This window comes from Macaca mulatta, chromosome 4 (genome assembly GCF_049350105.2).
Source record: "Macaca mulatta isolate MMU2019108-1 chromosome 4, T2T-MMU8v2.0, whole genome shotgun sequence".
NCBI lineage: Eukaryota > Metazoa > Chordata > Mammalia > Primates > Cercopithecidae > Macaca > Macaca mulatta.
In genome coordinates, this window is record NC_133409.1 from 139772711 (window position 1) to 139786580 (window position 13870).

General features: G+C 49.5%; 1 protein-coding gene across 50 annotated transcripts in view; it reads left to right on the plus strand.

Moving 5' to 3' along the window:
* TRERF1 (transcriptional regulating factor 1) overlaps positions 1–13870 on the plus strand; it is a 227489-nt gene that overhangs the window by 78917 nt on the left and 134702 nt on the right. For 46 of the 50 annotated variants that reach the window (XM_028847569.2, XM_077999933.1, XM_077999928.1 and 43 more), the window contains one exon: positions 13711–13793. The gene's annotated coding sequence lies outside the window, so the exon portion shown is untranslated. Of the gene's footprint in view, positions 1–1438; positions 1552–7753; positions 7892–13710; positions 13794–13870 lie in introns of those variants that run through there. The other 4 variants (XM_077999930.1, XM_077999941.1, XM_077999946.1 and 1 more) reach the window with 2 other exon arrangements.

The following is a 13870-nucleotide window of genomic DNA, read 5'->3' on the forward strand; positions in this document are numbered from 1 at the left end:
CCCTCTTACTCCTGTCTCTCCCCTACCCCAGCCACAGATCATCTCTCAGACATCCCTCACACAAAGCCTGTTTTCCAGGAAGATCCTCTAGAAGCTTTCATGCTAAGCGGATATGTGGCTGCTAAGACTTAGCTTCTCCAAGGCATTTGCATATTAACTTGTAAAAGGAGAAACCTTTTAGGTGAGAGGAATGAATGTTTAATTTTAGAATTCCAAGTAAGAGCAAGCATGTGTGAAAGGTTTTTATTTTGTTTGGGGTAGTGCCCTGGAACTGGGGGTGGCCAGGCCCCCTTCACACTGATTGGGCTGACCCCAAGACTTGAGGAGCTTGGTGGTGAGCAGCAGGCTGAGAAATATCCTCTTCAGGACAAGCAGTTTCCCCCAGACCCAGCCACACGGCCTTCACATTTTCCAAAGGGGGGACATTGTGACTTTTGAGGCTGCTGGAGGAGACAGCTTCTCATCAGGTTTCATTTCTTCCCTGTTTAATGTGCTTGGTTTTTGAATCAAGGGGACCCTATTTGAGACAAGATAAGAACCCCTTGCTTGGTTCTTATCTGCTTTGGACCCTGTGAAGTTCACTTCTGCTTGCCCTTGCCCAGGAGTTCGCCAGGCTCCCACTTCCCTCTTTACACCTCCTGCACCTTCCCCCTCCTTCCCCATCGTGATAGTGATCAGAGCCCCCCATAGTAATCACAGCCACAGTCTTCAAGACCAGTTTAGTTCAGGCTTCTTCACCTGTCTTTGAGAATCCTCTTTGTTCAGTGTGTAACCGTAACCTTCCTCCTTCGTATTCTTTGTGGTCCCTGGACGCTGAGACTTTTGTCTTAATCACCTTTGGACTTTAGTGCCTGGCATGGTGCTTGGACACAGTAGGCACTTAATAAATGCTTTTGGACTGCACAAAACCAAGGCTGTGTTTGGCCCTGTGAGAGCTTGGGGAGCAGCGAAATCAGCAAGAGAGGTGGCGAGGCAGCTGTCAGCCTCGGGCATTTCTTGCTAAGAGAGGAGGAAATAGCATTTGCGTGGATAAAGAAGAGGCCCCTCAGAGCTTCGTGTGTGTGGGATGATGAGCAAAAGGTGGCTCCAGAGCTGCCCCACAGAGCGGTGGCTTTCATGGAGTATCCTGTTCTGCAGGATCTCTTGGGTTTTGGGCTTGCATCTTCAGCCAGAAGGCATCTTCATGAACAGGTGTTTATGAAGTGCCTACCATATGCCAGGCACCCATCTAGAGCCTGTGACTTTGTTGGCACCCCATTGTGTGACGGACTTGGAAGAACACAGAGGGCCCTTCCTGGGCTGGGACAGTCGCTTTCCCCTGAGCTTCCTGGGTTTCTTCCAGCTTCCGAGGGGTGTTAAGTTCCCATATGATTGCTTTTGGGCAAAACACATTGGTACTTATGTCTTTTTTTTTTTTTTTCTTTTTCTTTTTTGACAGAATCTTGCTCTGTTGCCCAGGCTGGAGTGGTGCAATCTTGGCTCACTGCAACCTCCACCTCCCAGGTTCAAGCAATTCTCATGCCTCGGCCTCCTGAATAGCTGGGACCACAGGTGCGCGCCACCACACCCGGCTAATTTTTTGTATTTTTTTTAGTAGAGACAGGGTTTTACCACGTTGCCCAGAGTGGCCTCAAACTCCTTAGCTCAGGCAATCCGCCCATGTCAGCCTCTCAAAGTGCTGGGATTGCAGGTGTGAGCCACCACAGCTGGCCAGGTGCTTATGTCTTAAACACTGCCATTCACATTTCTACCTCTGAGGAGATGCAGGGGGTGAGGGCAGGACCAGGCCGTCCTCTCAGCCCCATTTATCTGGTAGGTGGGTGTAGGTCTTGCTCTGTCAGTCAGAGCTCTGGCAGGAAATGACTGGTGCACACAGAGGGTTTAACTGGGAGGACTATTTACAGATGTGTGGGCATGGTGAGGGAAACCATCCAAGGCTGGTGAGGCTCCCCAGAGCTGACAACAGTAGGAAGCTGTTACCTTCCCTAGGCCAGAAGGAAGGAGCCCCAGGGATGGGTAGAAAGGGCCTCGACAACAGCTGTGATGGTGGTGAGACACAACCACTGCCAAACTGGGGTTAAGAGGAGGAAGGGGGAATAAATGCTCTCACTTTAACTAAATCCAGCTGGAAGCCCAGGGAGCCCAACTGATGTAGCCAGTGGTCCAGGAAGGGCAGAGAACAGAGTGTGTGGGGGCAAGCTGCGCACACCCACCCTGGCTGCCTGGGCATTCTAAGGCTTGGCAGCCTCTTCCCCTTCTTCTTCTTCTTCTTTTTTTAAAGACAGAGTCTCGCTCTGTTGCCAGGCTGGAGTGCTGTGGCACCATCTTGGCTCACTGCAACCTCTGACTCCTGGGTTCAAGCAATTCTCCTGCCTCAGCCTCCTGAGTAGCTGGGACTACAGGCACATGCCACCACACCCAGCTAATTTTTGTATTTTTAGTAGAGACAGGGTTTCACCATGTTGGCCAGGATGGTCTCGATCTCCTGACCTTGTAATCTGCCTGCCTCAGCCTCCCAAAGTGCTGGGATTACAGGTGTGAGCCACTGTGCCCGGCTTTTTTTTTTTTGGGGGGGGGGGTGGGGACAGAGTTTTGCTCTAACTGTTGCCCAAGCTGGAATGCGATGGTGCGATCTCGGCTCACCGCAACCTCTGCCTCCCAGGTTCAAGCGATTCTCCTGACTCAGCCTCCCGAGTAGCTGGGATTATAGGCAGGTGCCACCATGCCCCACTAATTTTGTTTTGTTTTGTTTTGTTTTGTGTTTTGAGATGGAGTCTCACTGTGTCGCCCAGGCTGGAGTGCACTGGTGCAATCTTGGCTCACTGCAAGCTCTGCCGCTGGGGTTCACGCCATTCTCCTGCCTCAGCCTCCCGAGTAGCTGGGACTACAGGTGCCCGCCACCACGCCTGGCTAATTTTTTATATTTTTAATAGAGATGGGGTTTCACCGTGTTAGCCAGGATGGTCTCGATCTCCTGACCTTGTGATCCGCCCACCTCGGCTTCCCAAAGTGTTGGGATTACAGGTGTGAGCCACTGCACCCGGCCTAATTTTGTATTTTTAGTAGAGACGAGATTTCTCCATGTTGGTCAGGCTGGTCTTGAACTCCCTACCTCAGGTGATCCTCCTGCCTGGGCCTCCCAAAGTGCTAGGATTACAGGCCTGAGCCACCACGCCCGGCCTCTTCCCCTTCTTAGGTGACTCAGGATGTGCCCAGTCCACCAGCACTCCCTTCTTCACAACACTGTGGCTGTTAGAAAGAAGAAAGTGCCCCAGCCACACCAGCAGGATGACCACTGGTATTTTGACTATAGCAAGAATAACAAATTATGTTTATTGACGGCATTTTATATGCATCCTCTCATTAAATCTTTACAACAACTGTAGCATGGGTACCCTGATTATCCTTGTCTTCATCTTGTTACTAAGGAAGAATGCAGGGCTGAGAGAGGTTAGCAAGCTGCCCGGTCACTCAGCTAGCCAGAGGCAGAGTTCAGCTCAGACCAATTCCGACTGACTCCCGAACATACACTCTTACCCTTTGCCTGCCTCACGGTCTCATTCCTCTGTAGTGGGGCCCCACCCACCCTGTGGTCAGTGCCATGTGTGTGCTGGCCCACTGCTTGGGATGGTCTTCCTACTTCCTCTCCAGTTGACCCCACTGAACCCATTTCTTGAGACCCAACTCAGATCTCACTTCCTCCCTGAGACCTTCTCAGCCCTCTCCATCTCTCTATTAGGCATCAGTGGCAGGCGATTCTCAGCCATCCCTTGGGATGTTATCCGGCTGTTTTGAGTGTGCATGTCTCCAAAGTCTCCAATGAGAATCCAGCTTTCTTAGGTGCAAATCCTAGGTCCTGAGTTTTCTTTCACTCAAAAGGTTTAGTTGAAGAGACTTTTAAGTTAGGGGGAAGGGAACTAACTGGGAGGAAACAGCACCCAGGGACTGTACTGTAAGTGGTCACAGGGGAATGGTCCTGTAGGGGGAAGCCATTGCCCCTCTGAGGTCTGAAGGAACTCCATTGGAGAGAACTGTCACCGCAGCCCAGTGAGAGCCGTAGCTATTGGACAGAAGCCTCATGTAGGAGCTGATGGATTTGAGAACTGGCTTTCTACTTGGTTAGTAAGAATTCAGTGAAAGCCAACGGGGAGGGCTTTCTTTAAGGCAAGTGAAGAAGCAGAAGCTAGAGCTGACTCTAGTAGGAGCTTACAGTCTAGTTGAGGGGTTTTTGTTTTTGTTTTTGTTTTTGTTTTTTGAGACCGAGTCTTGCTCTGTCACCCAGGCTGGAGTGCAGTGGCACAATCTTGGCTCACTGCAACCTCTGGCTCCCGGGTTCAAGTGATTCTCATGCCTCAGCCTCCTGAGTAGCTAGGATTACAGGCACCCACCACCATGCCCGGCTAATTTTTGTATTTTTAGTAGAGAGAGGGTTTCACCGTGTTGGCAAGGCTGGTCTGGAACTCTTGACCTCAAGCGATCAACCCTCCTTGGCCTCCCAAAATGCTGAGATTACAGGCATGAGCCACTGTGCCTGGCCTTAGTTGAGATTTTGAGGGAGGGAAGACAGGCACATACCACCTACTTAAACAGAACAGCACTTCTACAGGGCAAGATTTTCCCCTGAACAGATGAGGTTGCCATATGCAGGCACAATGGAGGGGAACATTTAAGGAGACAGAACTGCCAATGGCTTCCTTCTTATAGGACAGGCGCTGAATGCTAGTCCAGCTCTGTAGGGTTCCCCAGAAGGCCTCACACAGGTCACAGATGCATCTGGTTGAGCACGCCAATCTGTGTTTTGGCACTCTTGAAGTCTCAAAGTTCTTTAAAAAGCTTCTTTGAGAGCCCCAGAAGTTTGGATACATTGCAAATGTCCTTCGCCTTTGGAGCTGATGCTAAGGACAGGGTTGAGCATCAGGTCTCCCGGCCTTGGGAACCGCTGCACTGGGAGGACCTCAGGCCGCCTCCTGTGTGGAGCTGCTTAATCTCGTTCCTTTTTTCTCTATTCCTATTTTACCACCCACTCCTTTTGGCCTAGATCCTCCTAGACACTGGAAGGATAGCTCAAGTGAGGAAGCATTTGGAAGGAGACACAACAGATGAAAGGTTGAGAACTCTTTATTTAGGCCCTTCTTTGCTGGCCCTTGTGAATTTTGATAAGTTTCCTTGGAGTTTTCTCTCTGCTAGGCCTGGGACATGCTCAGAGACACTCCAGTTATCCTGAATGCCTTTTACTTCCCTAAACACATCACCTACCCTCTGACCTCCATGCCTTTGAACTCTCAGTTCTGTTCTTGCTACCTAGAGCACTCCGCCACCCCTCTTCTCTGCCTTGTAAAACATTACGGAGCCATGGGGACTGTGGAGAATCCCACGGTTTGCACTCCATCTAGAGTTTCTGGGCTCCTGATTTACAGGTTGTGGGCCTGAGGGTTACTTGGATTGTCTGTGGCTGCTCCCCTTTGCAGAGACTCAGAAAGGCTTGGGGAGCATAGCCTGGGGAAAACATAGAGGAAAACAGAGAAAACCAGGGCTCAGAGGAGACACTCAGGAGAGGATAATGGATCCTCCTCAGGGGCCAGGGAGAGCTGGTGGGGGTTGACCTGAGGAGGCCAGAGAGGCTCTGGAAGGGGCTTTACACCTATGCGAGGACATCTCTTCTACATCTGTTCTTGGGGGCTGGCAGGGCCAAGGGGTAGCTTGGGGTCAATGGCAGTGGTAGACTCAGGAACCAGGCCGGGCACAGAAGCCAGGAGGGCCTGGCTGGGAAAGACCCTTCATTTTACAGAAAAGAGATAGTTCTCTATGCCAGTCTGTGACCTGCTCTGGTGCCTTTGCTTTTTAATACTATGTAGGTTTCAGACATCAGATGATGCCTTGGTTCATGGTTTTGGTTTTGTTTTAGGAGATGGGATCTTGCTATGTTGCCCAGGCTGGACTCAAACTCAGCTGATTCTCTTGCCTCAGCCTCCCAAGTAGCTGAGACTATAGGCGTGCGTCACCATGCCCAGCTCTGGTTCAGATTTTAAACTATTATTTTTTCTTTATTTTGAAAATAAAACATAATAAAGATAACAAAGAGGAAAGGGAAATGAAAGTAATGTCACCCATAATCCCACCAATCAGATATCATTTACATTTAGAACCTGGGCATGTATACTTCCCAGACAATTTTCTGTGTTTTTATAAATACAGAAGCAAATAAAAATGCATTTTGTAACCTGCTCTGTGTATATGTGATTTGTGTCCATTGGAAAGAATACATGCTTGTCCCAAATTTGAATGGTAGGATATAAAGAGACCCCCCACCTTCCCCTGCCTCCATCATTTACCCCCTAATTCTGCTCCTCAGAGGCAGCCTCTTCGACTAGTTGCTGGTATATCATTGATAAGGGAGACATTTAGAAGGGATAATGTGTGTGGAATAGCAAAACTGTTAGTATGGCTTATACAGATGTTGTCATGTGGAGGTTAGGAGGAGGTGAAGGGTAGGTTTAGAGGGACTGGGAAGTAGTTTGTGGTTAGAGAAGAGACTTTGAGAAACTGGAGACTTCTCTAACTGGAGTTAGAGAAGGAGGAGATGGAGAAGTTTTTAGGACTGGGTTTTGATTGGATTTGTCATAAGGAGCAGGGTGAGTGAAGGTGAATGCAACAGTGGGTGGGGCCAAATATTGTGAAATTTTACCTCCTGGGTGGAGACTGGACTAGAGGGGGCAGCAGATATGCAAATGGGCAAGAGACACATCAGGAAGTGGTGATAGTATGATAACTGGTAGATATTTGTAAAATACCTTTGCTTGACAAAACAAAAGTTGGCAGCCCTAGTTAGTCCCCTCTTTTTTTGTTTGTTTGTTTTAAAAAAAAGTTTTAGCAAATCTGTGAATACCAAAAACCTGAGCAAAAGTGTAGAACCGGACTGGGCGAGGGGTGCAGATTTTAGATTCAGTTCTGGTTTTGGGTCTGACTGACTGTGCAGTTTTGGACTCCTCGGTTTGTTTGTTTATTTGTTTGTATTTTTTGAATCGGAGTCTCCCTCTGTTGCCCAGGCTGGAGGGCAGTGGCTTGATCTTGGCTCATTGCAACCTCTGCCTCCCAGGTTCAAGCGATTCTCCTGCCTCAGCTTCCTGAGTAGCTGGGTGGCACCTGCCACCATGCTGGCTAACTTTTGTATTTTTAGTAGAGACGGGGTTCACCATGTTGGCCAGGCTGGTCTGGAACTCTTGACCTCAAGTGATCCACCCGCCTCGGCCTCCCAAAGTGCTAGGATTATAGATGAGAGCCACAGTGCCTGGCCTCCTCAGTTCTTTTAGATCCCAGCCTTCTTATCTGCAGATAAGTGGTTCTCAACCCTGTAGGCACATTAAAATCACTGGGAAGCTTATAAAAGAAAACAGTTGATGTCAGAGCCCCACTTCAGACGGAATGTGTCAGAATCTGGGGGAGCCTGGGAATTTTTTCAGAAATGCAGCTAACATTGGGAACCCCTGGATTTGGGTCATCTTAATGGCTCATTTTAGCCCTGAAATGTTACGATTCTCTGTATTGTATCATATAATTTCATTCCTTTCAGATACTGTGCACAAATGTCATAAGCTTCTTACATACCAAGAAGTCATTTTTTAATGAAAAACTCCCCATAATTCTCATTAGGCCTGTGATATAATGCCTATGTCCTGCAATCGATAAATTAGACTCATAAACATAGTAAAACATCAAATAATTACTTTTTTGACCCAGAAGTTCAAAGCATGGACTTTAATCTCTAATTTCTCATTCCCTCATTTTGCAAAAACTACTGCCTGGAGTCCTGGGGCCATCTTTATTTGTAAAGAAGACGCTGAAATATTGAGACATTACTGGAAGCGTCTTTGCTAGAAGAATTGTGTATACCGTAAGTTCCAAATTAGGAGGTCCAGTTTGGGGAAGCTGTATCGGATCTAAATTCTACATGGAGTGGGAGGTGTTTAGAGTCTTGGTGCTTGCCGTTTTATCTTTACCATTGAAGTTCTTGGTTTTGTCTCTTCCTAAATGAGTCATTTTTTTAAAAAGGAACCTAACTTGGGGGGGGCGAGGAAACCACTGCGGGAGGTGCTGAATGTGGGGGCGCTGAGGAGCCAACCATCAGGAGACCGAGTTTACAGCTGGGCCCTCCACTCAGGAGGGGTGGAGGGACCCGTTCTTGCTGAGGGTGACTCAGAGACAAGTGGGACATAACCTGGTTGGGGAGGCGCAATAGGGAGGTATTGATGTTGTTTATTAATCTACCGAGTATTTACTGGAGCACAGCCACCAAATATACTGCCTGGACGAAGGGCCAATTCCACAGGTGCTTGGGAGATTGTGAACAAAAGGGAAGGAGCTTCCTAGTTTGTCCTCTACTTGAGATGAGACACAGATTGTGTCCACATTTGCCTGCACTTTCAGATAAATGAACTGAAGTTATCGAGCCCCATCCTGGTGTGAACAATGCGAGTAAAAATGTTAGGGCCAGGCAGGATGTCAAAGGGGAAGGAGATGGCAGCTGAAGACCCCGTTGTGGAATGCTGAAGGGCCCGATGATACAGACGCTGGCCGGGCAGCCAGATGGAGATCAGATTGAGGACGGGAGCTCTGCGGGACCTCTGTGTGTCACTTCCCCTTTCTGTGTTAAGATCTCCCAGCTGAAAAAATGGTCCCCCCGCTAAACACCTCAGTCACTAGGCCCCTGCCAGCTGTTGGGAGTGTTTGATGTCCTAGATGCCTGAGTGGGTAGAGGTGGGAGAGAGAGCAGGAGGGGGTGAGCAGAGCCTGGCTTTGGAAACCGGAGCAGCTCCGCACATTTTGGCCCAAATCCCTCCCATGCTTGGGGTGAGGAGAAGCCCAGGGTAAGGGTGTCTCCTAGAGCCAGGAAGATCTTGGTGCGGTGGGAGTGTCGGGTCCGCACGCTCCTCCTCCACACAGGGCCCCCAGCAGGGCCGGATTTCATCTTTTCTCAGTGGCGTGCAGCCTCTTGCCACTGTGCATGCGTGTTTTCTAAGTTTGTCACAAACTTCCTGTTTAGGTGCGATAAGAGGCTCGGAGCTTTTTGTGTTTTGAAACCCGGGCATTCACCGAGGTCCGGCGCTTCTCTCTTACCAGCAGTGGGGTGGCCTGTTTGTTCCTTTGCGGACTTCTGCCGTCCTTCTTTGGAAACCTTCTTGCTGGGAAATGCTCTGTGGCCTCTGTGCTTGTTTCTGTTAGTAAGAGTAGAGAGAGCTGTGAGGTCTGAAGGCTGGAAACGGGGAGGGGAGCACGACTGAGGAAGCCCCTTATGTAAGGCCAGGCACTGTGCTAGATATTATACTTCCATACACTTATTTAGTTAGTTAGTTAGTTAGTTAGTTAGTTAGTTTGTTTGTTTGTTTGAGACAGACTCTTGCTCTGTCACCCAGGCTGCAGTGCAGTGGCGCGATCTCGGCTCACTGCAAGCTCCGCCTGCCAGGTTCACACCATTCTCTCCGGCCTCCCGAGTAGCTGGGGCTACAGGCGCCCGCCACCACGCCGGGCTAATTTTCTGTATTTTTAGTAGAGACAGGGTTTCACCATTCACAGGATAGTCTCAATCTCCTCACCTCGTGATCTGCCCACCTCGGCCTCCCAAAGTGCTGGGATTACAGGCGTGAGCCACCGCGCCCAGCCTACACTTATTTAGGCATCACAGTCACTTATGCAGAGCCAGACTCCAAGAGGTGAAGGCTGACCTGGCTGATGAAGTTAGGATTTGATCCCAGGCCTGACTCCAGTGCTCCTATGACTTCAGCTAAGTCCTGAGGAGTAGTACACTGCCCCTTTGGTTGCCCCTGGCTTGGGTAGATCCTGATTTCTTATAGGGCATCTTGGTGACAGTATCCCCTTGAAACCTATGGTTTTCTCTCAGCCCCTTGTTACCCAGATCTGCCCATCTGTCTGCCTGGGGTGATTGGATGGCCTTTGAGTGCTTTGCTGATTTTCACTTTTCCCGGGCATCTTCCTCTTGTGGCTCTGGGAATCCCAGAATTGTTAGATGGTGGTCCGTAGCCAGTGATTGAAGTGGATCAGTCCAACTTCTCATTTCCCAGAAAAAGAATATTCTTTTTCCTGCTTCTGGGCGCCCAGCCCTGACTGTTCTGCCAGTCACCATGAGCTTCTCCATACAGCTGGATTTCTCACATTTCAAGCTCTCCCTTGAAGCAGGAAGAAGAGGGTATATCTATCTATGTCTACAAAAGCATGTGAAAGGGTGGCAAAGGAAGGACACCAAGACCTTGAATATGCAGGTGCAGGAAGAGGAGGGAGGAGCCAAATCCAGCCGTCCTCCTCCCCGTTAGAGTGGATGTTAGGAGGTGCTGGACTCCGGTGCCTCCTAAACAGGAAGAATAGGTATTCCTCCCAGCTTCAAGAAGGCCCCATGTCCGTTCACTTGGCCATCCCGGTTCCCCTGTATTTTCTGAAAAACTTCTGGAATCATATTGCCTGAGCATCAGGATTGTTCTGTAGATCAAATAACTGAGACACTGTGTTGAGCAGCAGGCAGTTGCAAGCATTTTCAATAGACGATTCATTGCCCTCAAGAGGCTTGCAGTCCACATGAGCACAGGGAACTCTTGCCCAGAGAAGCTAGATGCAGTGAGCTCAGAAGAGCCAGGAGAGCTTGGTAAGCTGGGTTGGTGCCGCCCAGCAGACTGCAGGAGAGGGCTGGAGCTGGGTGGCCAGACGGCAGAGCTGCAGGGGAGGAATGTGCTGGGTGTTGGGACCTTGATGGGGTGCATGGACTGGGCAGGGGATTACAGATGGGGTGAGCAGAGGTACGCATGGGAAGGAAGATTGAAGAAGGAGATGTGCACCATTTATGAAGGATCCCAAGGGGTGGCTGTGGAGCTTGGAATGTTCCTGTATTGAGGAGCCTCCAAAGCCAAAGCATGGGGCCGGGATTGGTAAATGCAGTGCTGTAAGAAGATCCGTCTCAATTTGTGAACTGTAAATGGGCAGTCCTGGGAGGTAACTTAGGAGACATTTGTCATGTCAAGTGTTAGGAATGAAATGTTGAGGACTTGGACTAGGGTGGTGGTAGTATATGTAGAAAAGACGAGAGGGAAGTGGAAAGTTTCAAATCTCAGCTCTGCCACTTGCTACCTGTGTGACCTTGAGCAAATTCCTTCATCTCTTTCAACCTGTTTTGTCATCTATAAATAGTGGCTAAAAACACTTCACAGGACTCTTGTTTGAGGATTTTAACTTGTAACACACCCAGTACTTAGTAGGTACTCAAGGAATAATGAACCTTCTCATGCAGGAAGAGGCATCATTTTGTGACTGGGAGGATTTAAGGGAGTGGAGTATGAGGTTCTGGGTCTGGGAGCCCGGGAGAATGATGAACCCTTCATAGAAAGAGATGGACCTGCTTGGGGCTTTGAATTCAGCTTTAGGAACTTCTCCTCCTAAACCCTGGCTACTGAGGGCTGTCACAGAAAACCCCACATCCATGCAGATTGTGCCTCTATGAAACCACGGCCTCTGGTTAGAGCAGGGCCCTCCTGGATGCTGGCCAGCAGCTGGCTGTCTCAGTCAGGGTGTGGACTAGGGTGAGAGAGTGAGCTACCTAGGGCACAAACGTCAGGAGGTGCTGGGTTTCAGGGCCACGCCTGCACTTGATACCCACAGTGGGACATGCATCCCAGCCTCCTCTCCTATCTGCCCTTCTCCACTCAGGAGACAACCTGGCTTCTCTGTTCACTGAAAATGTTACTCCACGACTAGCCCACTCAGGTTCCCGCCTGCCCTCCTGGGTGCTGACCTGCATCTGGGCTCATTCCCACCTGATTTCCTTGCACTCAGAGAAAGAAACATCCTTCCTCCTGGCCAGAGAGAACCGTCTCCGTGTACAGGGGTCCCCCTGCTTCCTACAGCCCCTGGGACCTCACGCCTCAGTCTTGCAACCCAACTTCCTCAGACCTTCACACCCCTCAGCCTCACCTTCTCTTTTCTCCACCCCTCACAGATGGATGTATGGAAATAAGCTGCCCTCGCTAACACAGCCCATGCAGGCTGGCCTCCACCGGTGGGGGCTTGTACCTGGTCCAGGGCAGGGAGCTGGTGGGTTTGCTGCAGAGGCCTCCCGCCTTCTGCAGGGGCTGCTCTCTCTAAGGTCACCCGCGGCCTCCATGTTGCCACACACAACGGACACTTCAGTCCTTATCTGTCTGGGCTCTTTGCTGCTTTTGACACTGTGGACAGCTTCCTCCTTCTTGCAACTTTCTTTTCTTTGGCTTATTTGATTCCATCATACAGAGTCTTTCAACAGCTATTTCTTGAGCACCTACTATGTGCCAGGCTCTGGGCACACCATAATACGATGTCCCTGCTCTCAGGGAGTTTACAATTTAAGGGAAGTGGGGAAAGGGGGACGAAAAAAATAAATAAATGTCAGGTGGTGATAAGAGTTGTAAAGAGAAATACAACAGGGAAGGAGGCTAGGAAGGGGGCCGGGGTTGGACGTGGGCCTCACTGCAAAGGACATGAGAGCAGAAACCTATAGGAAGTGACAAATGCCTGGGAGATGAATGCTGCAAGGATGGGGAAGAGCAAGTGCAGAGGGTTGAGGCAGGAGCCTTCCTGAATGTTTGAGGAAGCCATTGTGGCTGGAGGAAATGGAGGAAGGGCAGAGTAGGAGGAGAAGGGGTCAGGTGTCTCAGTCCATCAGGGAAGACGCCCAGCCAAGTCATTTGGACTGTGGCCATTTCAAGGACTTTGGCTTTTACTTTGATACAGATGAAATACTATAGGAGTGTTCTGAGCAGAAGAGTGATTTTTAAATGATCACTTAGGCTGCTCTGGGGAGCATGCTGTATTTGTTAGCTTGAGCTGCCATAACCAAGTACTACACACTGGATGGCTTAAACCACGAATTTATTGTCTCACAGCTCTAGAGGCTGCGAGTCCAAGATCAAGGTGTTGGCTGGAGACTCCAGGGACGGGTCTGTTTTGGGCCCTTCTCCAACTCTGGGTAGCTTCTTGGCTTGTGGCAGAAAACCTCCAATCTTCCAAATGTCCCCTTTTTATAAAGATACCAGAGTCATTTTGGATTAGGAACCCCCATTCTACTTTAGTAGAACCTCATCTTAACTTTTATATCATCAATGACCCTGTTTCCTAATATGACATCTTCAATGACCCTGTTTCCTAATATGCCACATTCTGAGATCCGAGGGATCAGAATTTCAACATAGGAATCTTGGAGAGACACTGTTCAACCTCCAAGACATGGTTATAGAAAGGTAAGGGGAGGAGTGGGACAACTAATTAGGGGGTTATCACAGTAACCTAATGAGAGATGCTGCTCACTTGGACCAAAGTGGTACCAGTGGAGGTGTTGAGAAATGGTGAGGGTCTGGATATTACTTTACGTTCAAGCTGGCGTCCTTTGCTGATGGATTAGACATGGGGTGTGAGGGAAAGAGGAAAGCCATGATGACTTGGGTTTAGAGCCTGAATAACCAGAGTGAAGTTGGACGTCTTGGTCTCCTAAGTCCTCTTCTCCCCTGGGGACCTTCCTCAGCAGCCTTTGCTGGGTCCTCCTCCTGGGTGGGCCCATCAGCTGCTGGGTTCTTCAGGGTTTTATCCCGGGTCAGTCCTTCAGTCTCTTCCTGATCAATACTTACTGTTCCCATGCTGAAGCCAGATGTCCTGACTGTGCTCTTTGGGTCACTCCTGCAGGCCCTGGCTGTGGAGGATGCTGAAGGAAGAAGACGCAGAAGCAGGACAACCCTGAAAGATTCAGCCTCTTCATCCTCAAACAGGTAGCTTCTTGGGTATTGTTGGTGTTGGAACATTTTATAGCAAAGCAGTCGTAAGACCATTTCTTGGACCCACATAT